An 8,256-nucleotide genomic window follows, 5' to 3' on the forward strand; every position below is an offset into this window, starting at 1 on the left:
AGGCTGACGACTCGCACCCCTGGCTTGGTGCGAGTGGCAGGAACGGGCTGGACCAGGCTGACGACTCGCACCCCTGGCTTGGTGCGAGTGGCAGGAACGGGCTGGACCAGGCTGACGACGCACACCGTAGGCTTGGTGCGTGGAGCAGGGACAGGCCGGGCTGGGCTGGCGACGCACACCGTAGGCTTGGTGCGTGGAGCAGGGACAGGCCGGGCTGGGCTGTCGACGCACACCGTAGGCTTGGTGCGTGGAGCAGGGACAGGCCGGACAGGGCTGGCGACGCACACCGTAGGCTTGGTGCGTGGAGCAGGAACAGGCCGGGCTGGGCTGGCGACGCACACCGTAGGTTTGGTGCGTGGAGCAGGGACAGGCCGGGCTGGGCTGTCGACGCACACCGTAGGCTTGGTGCGTGGAGCAGGAACAGGCCGGGCAGGGCTGGCGACGCACACCGTAGGCTTGGTGCGTGGAGCAGGAACAGGCCGGGGAGGGCTGGCGACGCACACCGTAGGCTTGGTGCGTGGAGCAGGAACAGGCCGGGCTGGGCTGGCGACGCACACCGTAGGCTTGGTGCGTGGAGCAGGAACAGGCCGGGCTGGGCTGGCGACGCACACCGTAGGCTTGGTGCGTGGAGCAGGGACAGGCCGGACAGGGCTGGCGACGCACATCGTAGGCTTGGTGCGTGGAGCAGGAACAGGCCGGGCTGGGCTGGCGACGCACACCGTAGGCTTGGTGCGTGGAGCAGGAACAGGCCGGGCTGGGCTGGCGACGCACACCGTAGGCTTGGTGCGTGGAGCAGGGACAGGCCGGACAGGGCTGGCGACGCACACCGTAGGCTTGGTGCGTGGAGCAGGAACAGGCCGGACCGTACTGGGAACACACACCACTGGCCTTAAACGGGGATCAGGAACGGGCCGGACCGGACTGGCAATACACCTCAGTACCTCTCGCCGTGCCTCTACAACTTCCTTCCCTCCTCTCGCCAATGGCTCCCGTAACCCGGTGGCCTTCTCTCCTCGTCTCCCATTACGCCCTGTGGCAGCCTCCTGCTGCCCAGTCGCCCATGCCGTGTGCCCCCCCCTAAAAATTTATTGGGGTTGCCTCTCGCCTGTCCGACGTTGACCCGTTTGGCGCCGCTGCTCCTCTCCTGCCTGGGTCTCCCCCTTTATCGCCTTCCGGTACCGGACGGCCTCCTCCTCAGTAATCTGCCCCCAACCGAGGAGGACATCCACAAGAGTCACCTCCTGCGTGTGTTCCTGGACACGCTGCTTGGTCCTGGTATGGTGGGTTTTTCTGTCACGATCGTCAGGGAGAGAAGTAGACCAAGGCGCAGCGTGTGAAACAAACATGACTTTAATTAGTTAAAGTATACCAAAACAAAACACGACTCGTGAAGTCCACGGTAAACAATACCGACACGGAACAAAAACCCACAAACACAAAGTGAAACACAGACAGTTAAATATGGCTCCCAATCAGAGACAACCAGCCGACAGCTGACACTCGTTGCCTCTGATTGGGAGTCACACAGGCAAACATAGAAACAGACAACCTAGAACACCCAAACAAAGAAACAGAACACAATGAATGAACACACCCTGGCTCAACATATAGAGTCCCAGAGCCAGGGTGTGACAGCCAGCCATCGGTCTTGTTGTTGGGGGTAAGTTGTACCATTAATACGAATGGGGGTGTCTGCCCTATCTTGCCATTGTCATTAGCAATTGTGGCCTTTCAATCAATTAATGCCAGCTGAGGGCATGGTGGTTCAAAACACTTCCATCCGGCTGGCTGGGACCTTGATGCAGTACATGATAGGCTACTGGCAGTAGTGTGGTTTTATTTGATTTATTAGGATCCCCATTAGCCAGCGCCAATGGCGACAGCTAGTCTTACTGGTGTCCGCCACATAACGAAAAATACATTACAGACAAAATATTTTACAATTGACATGCATTTAAAAACATTAACTGTGTGTGTGTGTGTGTGTGTGTGTGTGTGTGTGTGTGTGTGTGTGTGTGTGTGTGTGTGTGTGTGTGTGTGTGTGTGTGTGTGTGTGTGTGTGTGTGTGTGTGTGTGTGTGTGTGTGTGTGTGTGTGTGTGTGTGTGTGTGTGTGTGTGCATCTATCAGTTACACATACAGTACACTATTTTAGACCCAGCTTTTGGAACTTTGGCTTTTCTGGATATAGTCACTATATTGTGATCACTGCATCCAATGGGTATGAATACAGCTTTAGAACATAGTTCTACACTATTACTACAAATGTGATCAATATATGTGGATGATCTTGTTCCTGTAATGTTTGTAAACACCCTGGTAGGTTGATTAATAACCTGAACCAGATTACAGGCATTGGTTACAGTGAGAAGCTTCCTCTTGAGTGGACAGCTTGATGAAAATCAGCCAATATTCAGGTCCCCAAGAAAGTAGACCTCTCTGTTTTTCATCACATACACTATCAAGCGTTTCACACATATTATTTAGATACTGACTTAGCACTTGTTGGCACCCCAAAAGAAAAGGCTTGCAACCACAACATTTCAATAACACTTGACATAAGATCTTCTCTAAGCATTACAGGGATATGGCTCTGAATATATATACAGCAACACCTCCCCCATAAGCCTTCCTGTCTCTTCTATAGATGTTATATCCTTGTACTGCTACTGCCGTATCATCAAATTCATTATCGAAGTGAGTCCCAAAAATGGGTAATATATTAATGTTATCTGAGTTATTGATTTCATTAACCTTATTTGTAAGGCTACATATATTAATATTGGCTATTTTCAGCCCTTTTTTGGGTAGCTTATCAGAAATAGACATAATATGGAAAAGAGCAAACAAAGCAAGAGAAAAAATTATACATTCATCAGTCCATTAATCAGTTAGTGCGTGTAAGTGTGTGCTGCTGGGTTGAAGCTACGAACCCATAGGCTTGACTCTCTCATCCCTTCCAGGCTTTTGGGAGGGAGGGTGGATAATGAGCCTGTCATAGCGGATGTAAGCAATGTCCCCACGCACTCTGGCAGCTTTCATGGCTGGGGTAAGTTCTTTCCTCTTCTGGCACACAGCTTCAGGATAGTCCTCGTTGAGGAAGATATACGTTCCTCTCAAGTTCTTGGCTCTTTCCAGAACAGCTACCTTGTCCTTGAACCTCAGGAACTTGACAACAATTGGCTTGGGTCTGTCACCTGGGCCGGTGGTGGGTTTTCCAGTGCTGTGGGCACTCTCCACCTCAATCTTCCTGTGGTCCGTCTTCAGTTTCTCCAAGATCATTTCCCTCACTTTGTCCTCAGACTCCGTCCAGGTTTCATGTGGAGATTCTGCAATTCCGTCCACAACCATGTTGTTCCGCCTTGATAGTCCATTTCCATTTCCATTTAAGTCATTTAGCAGACGCTCTTATCCAGAGCGACTCACAGTTAGTGAATACATATTTTTTTACACTGGCCCCCCGTGGGAATCGAACCCACAACCCTGGCGTTGCAAACGCCATGCTCTATCAACTGAGCTACATCCCTGCCGGCCATTCCCTCCCCTACCCTGGACGACGCTGGGCCAATTGTGCGCCGCCCATGAGTCTCCCGGTCGCGGCCGGCTGCGACAGAGCCTGGATTCGAACCAGGATCTCTAGTGGCACAGTTAGCACTGCGATGCAGTGCCTTGAGATAATCAGATTTCTCCGTCATTGTTATCATGGATTCACATACAGAACTGATGTCCTCTCTCAATGACTTACAAATTGCTGTTATCTTGCTGTTCTCCTGTTTAGACTCATCGAGCTGACCCTGGGAGAAATGCAAACTATTCTTCAGGTCCTGGACCTCTCTGGTCAGGTCATTCATTCTTTTATTAATTGACCACCAGTATTTGGACAAAACACTTGAAGCTATTTTCTTGTTGTTGTAACAACTGCTTGTAGAACTATTTTTGTTCATTTATAAAGACCTTTCACCTGTGATAGAGAGACACCCCTGTCCTCAATGGTACTCCTGCCGGCTTTGGTCTGTGTCATGGTAGCAACGTAGGTTACGATGTTACTCCTCGCAGTTCCAGACAGGGCAGGTCGCAGGGAAGATTGAAAACAACAACAACAACAACAAACAGCAGGGATCTAGACAGCCACAAGCCTGGGACAAGCCTGGGAAAACCCCGCTAGTTTGATAGGCAGCTAGCTAGAATCTAGGCTAGCTGCTACGCCAAACAGCTCCTCATACCCGGCCGGTCGGCAGGATCACTGGACAGATTTTAGCGGTCCCAGCAACTGATGCCAACCACGTCGCGGGATCCAAACTCAAAAGGTAGTTAGCTAGTAACCAAACTTTTTCAATGGACTTTCAAAACACAAACTTTCCAAAACAACAAACCGAGCTCTCCCTCGTTTCGCGTTCAACAGGAAGTGACGAGCGTCTCCTGAGAGTAATAGCCCAGCATGAGCCAATTAATGGCTAATGACTAAGTTACACTAGCTAGGAGGGATACGTGAGAGGAGAATCAGGGGGATATATGAGAGGAGAGCTGGTCGGTTGGAGGTGAGCTGTAATTTTATTAACCACAGCCTCGTGATGGATATACAACATATACCCACTTATTTTTCAGTGGCCATTGCGTGTACTCACTTCTTAATCCCCACTATGCGTATCAAAGTAGTGTAGTGGAGGTATACACCATATCAATTAATACGGCTGATGGAACAGATCAGAATGTTTAGCTTAAAATGTTGATAAACTATTACACATTTTAGGTGCAGCAATGGGCACATGGTGGTAGGCCTACATGTGAATGTTCCAAAATGCAATTTGCAGGAAAACACCGGTTCTAAAATGCACACAGAAATGTTGAAAGAGGGCAGATCTGAAGATGCAACAACTATCATGGGTTGCTAATATGACTAGGATAATGGCTTTGACTGCTAGACAATAAAATATAGTTGTAAGAAAAACAAGAGAACAGGAGAACGCATATGAGGAAGTCTTTATAAAATAATTGCCTTCACGTTATTATGGTGGGATTTTGTCTATAGGCTACTATGAAGTAAAACACGGGGGGGGGGGGGGGGTATCAATGCAAATAGTTCGGTTAGCCATTTGATTAGCTACATCACTGGTGTTTACACCACTCTCACTACACCACTGGCTAATGGGATTATATAGAGCTGCAGCAATTTCAATAACACTCAACTATACAAACAGTACTTTGTTGAAGCACCTTTGGCAGCGATTACAGCATCGAGTCTTCTTAGGTATGACGCTACAAGCTTGTGTTTGGGGAGTTTCTCCCATTCTTCTCTACAGATCCTCTCAAGCTCTGTTAGGTTGGATGGGGAACGTTGCTGCACAGCTATTACCAGGTCTCTCCAGAGATGTTCGATCAGGTTCAAGTCCGGGCACTGGCTGGGCTACTCAAGGGCATTCAGAGACTTGCCTGTCCCGAAGCCACTCCTGCGTTGTCTTGGTTGTGTGCTTAGGGTCGTTGTCCTGTTGGAAGGTGAACCTCCTCCCCAGTCTGATGTCCTGAGCGCTCTGGAGCAGGTTTTCTTCAAGGATCTCTCTGTGCTTTGCTCCACTCATCTTTCCCTCGATCCTGACTAGTCTCCCAGTCCCTGCCACTTAAAAACATCCCCACAGCATGATGCTGCCACCACCATGATTCACCATAGGGATGGTGCCAGGTTTCCTCCAGATGTGACGCTTGGCATTCAGGCCAAAGAGTTCAATCTTGGTTTCCTCAGACCAGAGAATCTTGTTTCTCATGGTCTGAGAGTCTTTAGGTGGCTTTTGGCAAACTCCAAGCGGGCTGTCATGTGCCTTTTACTGAGGAGTGGCTTCCGTCTGGCCACTCTGCCATAAAGGCCTGATTGGTCCCCTGTAGCTCAGTTGGTAGAGCATGGTGCTTGCAACGCCAGGGTTGTGGGTTCGTTTCCCACGGGGGGCCAGTATGAAAATGTATGCACTCACTAACTGTAAGTCGCTCTTGATAAGAGTGTCTGCTAAATGACCAAGGCCCTTCTCCCCCGATTGCTCAGTTTGGCCAGGCGGCCAGCTCTAGGAAGAGTCTTGGTGGTTCCAAACTTCTTCCATTTAAGAATGATGGAGGCCACGGTGTTCTTGGGGACCTTCAATGCTGCAGACATGTTTTGGTACCCTTCCCCAGATCTGTGCCTTGACACAATCCTGTCTCGTAGCTCTACGGACAATTCCTTCAACCTCATGGCTTGGTTTTTCCTCTGACATGCACTGTCATTTTACATTTACATTTACATCATTTAGCAGACGCTCTTATCCAGAGCGACTTACAAATTGGTGCATTCAACTTATGATAGCCAGTGGGACAACCACTTTTTTAAAATATTTTTTATGGGGGGTGGGGAAGAAGGATTACTTTATACTATTCCAGGTATTCCTTAAAGAGGTAGGGTTTCAAGTGTCTCCGGAAGGTGGTCAGTGACTCCGCTGTCCTGGCGTCGTGGGGGAGCTTGTTCCACCATTGGGGTGCCAGAGCAGCGAACAGCTTTGACTGGGCTGAGCGGGAACTGTGCTTCCATAGAGGTAGGGGAGCTAGCAGGCCAGAGGTGGATGAACGTAGTGCCCTCGTTTGGGTGTAGGGTCTGATCAGAGCCTGAAGGTAAGGAGGTGCCGTTCCCCTCACAGCTCCGTAGGCAAGCACCATGGTCTTGTAGTAGATGCAAATCTCAACTGGAAGCCAGTGGAGTGTGCGGAGGAGCGAGGTGACATGAGAGAACTTGGGAAGGTTGAACACCAGACGGGCTGCAGCATTCTGGATAAGTTGTAGGGGTTTAATGGCACAGGCAGGGAGCCCAGCCAACAGCGAGTTGCAGTAATCCAGACGGGAGATGACGAGTGCCTGGATTAGGACCTGTGCCGCTTTCTGTGTAAGGTAGGGTCGTACTCTGCGAATGTTGTAGAGCATCAACCTGCAGGATCGGGTCACCGCTTTGATGTTAGCGGAGAACGACAGGGTGTTGTCCAGGGTCACGCCAAGGTTCTTTGCACTCTGGGAGGAGGACACAATAGATGGAGTTGTCAACCGTGATGGCAAGATCATGGAGCGGGCAGTCCTTCCCTGGGAGGAAGAGCAGCTCCATCTTGCCGAGGTTCAGCTTGAGGTGGTGATCCGACATCCACACTGATATGTCTGCCAGACATGCAGAGATGCGATTCGCCACCTGGTTATCAGAAGATAAAATTAATTGTGTGTCGTCTGTGTAGCAATGATAGGAGAGACCATGTGAGGATATGACAGAGCCAAGTGACTTGGTGTATAGAGAGAATAGGAGAGGGCCTAGAACTGAGCCCTGGGGGACACCAGTGGTGAGAGCACGTGGTGCGGAGACAGATTCTCGCCACGCCACCTGGTAGGAGCGATCTGTCAGGTAGGACGCAATCCAAGAGTGAGCAGCGCCGGAGATGCCCAACTCGGAGAGGGTGGAGAGGAGGATCTGATGGTTCACAGTATCAAAGGCAGCGGATAGGTCTAGAAGGATAAGAGCAGAGGAGAGAGAGTTAGCTTTAGCAGTGCGGAGAGCCTCCGTGACACAGAGAAGAGCAGTCTCAGTTGAATGACCAGTCTTGAAACCTGACTGGTTTGGATCAAGAAGGTCATTCTGAGAGAGATAGCAGGAGAGTTGGCTAGAGACGGCACTCTCAAGAGTTTTGGAGAGAAAAGAAAGAAGGGATACTGGTCTGTAGTTGTTGACATCGGAGGGATCGAGTGTAGGTTTTTTGAGGAGGGGTGCAACACTCGCTCTCTTGAAGACAGAAGGGACATGGCCAGCGGTCAAGGATGAGTTGATGAGCGAGGTGAGGTAAGGGAGAAGGTCTCCAGAAATGGTCTGGAGAAGAGAGGAGGGGATAGGGTCAAGCGGGCAGGTTGTTGGGTGGCCGGCCGTCACAAGTCGCAAGATTTCATCTGGAGAGAGAGGGGAGAAAGTAGGGCAGTGTGAGCAGGACCAGCGGTGTCATTTGACTTAATAAATGAGGATCGGATGTCGTCAACCTTCTTTTCAAAATGGTTAACGAAGTGATCCACAGAGAGGGAGGAGGGAGGGGGAGGAGGAGGAAGATTCAGCAGGGAGGAGAAGGTGGCAAAGAGCTTCCTAGGGTTAGAGGCAGAGGCTTGAAATTTAGAGTGGTAGAAAGTGGCTTTAGCAGCGGAAACAGAGGAAGACAATGTAGAGAGGAGGGAGTGAAAAGATGACAGGTCCGCAGGGAGTCTAGTTTCCTCCATTTCCG

Source organism: Coregonus lavaretus (genome assembly GCF_964263955.1).
Source record: "Coregonus lavaretus genome assembly, chromosome: 11".
Classification (NCBI taxonomy): Eukaryota; Metazoa; Chordata; class Actinopteri; order Salmoniformes; family Salmonidae; genus Coregonus; species Coregonus lavaretus.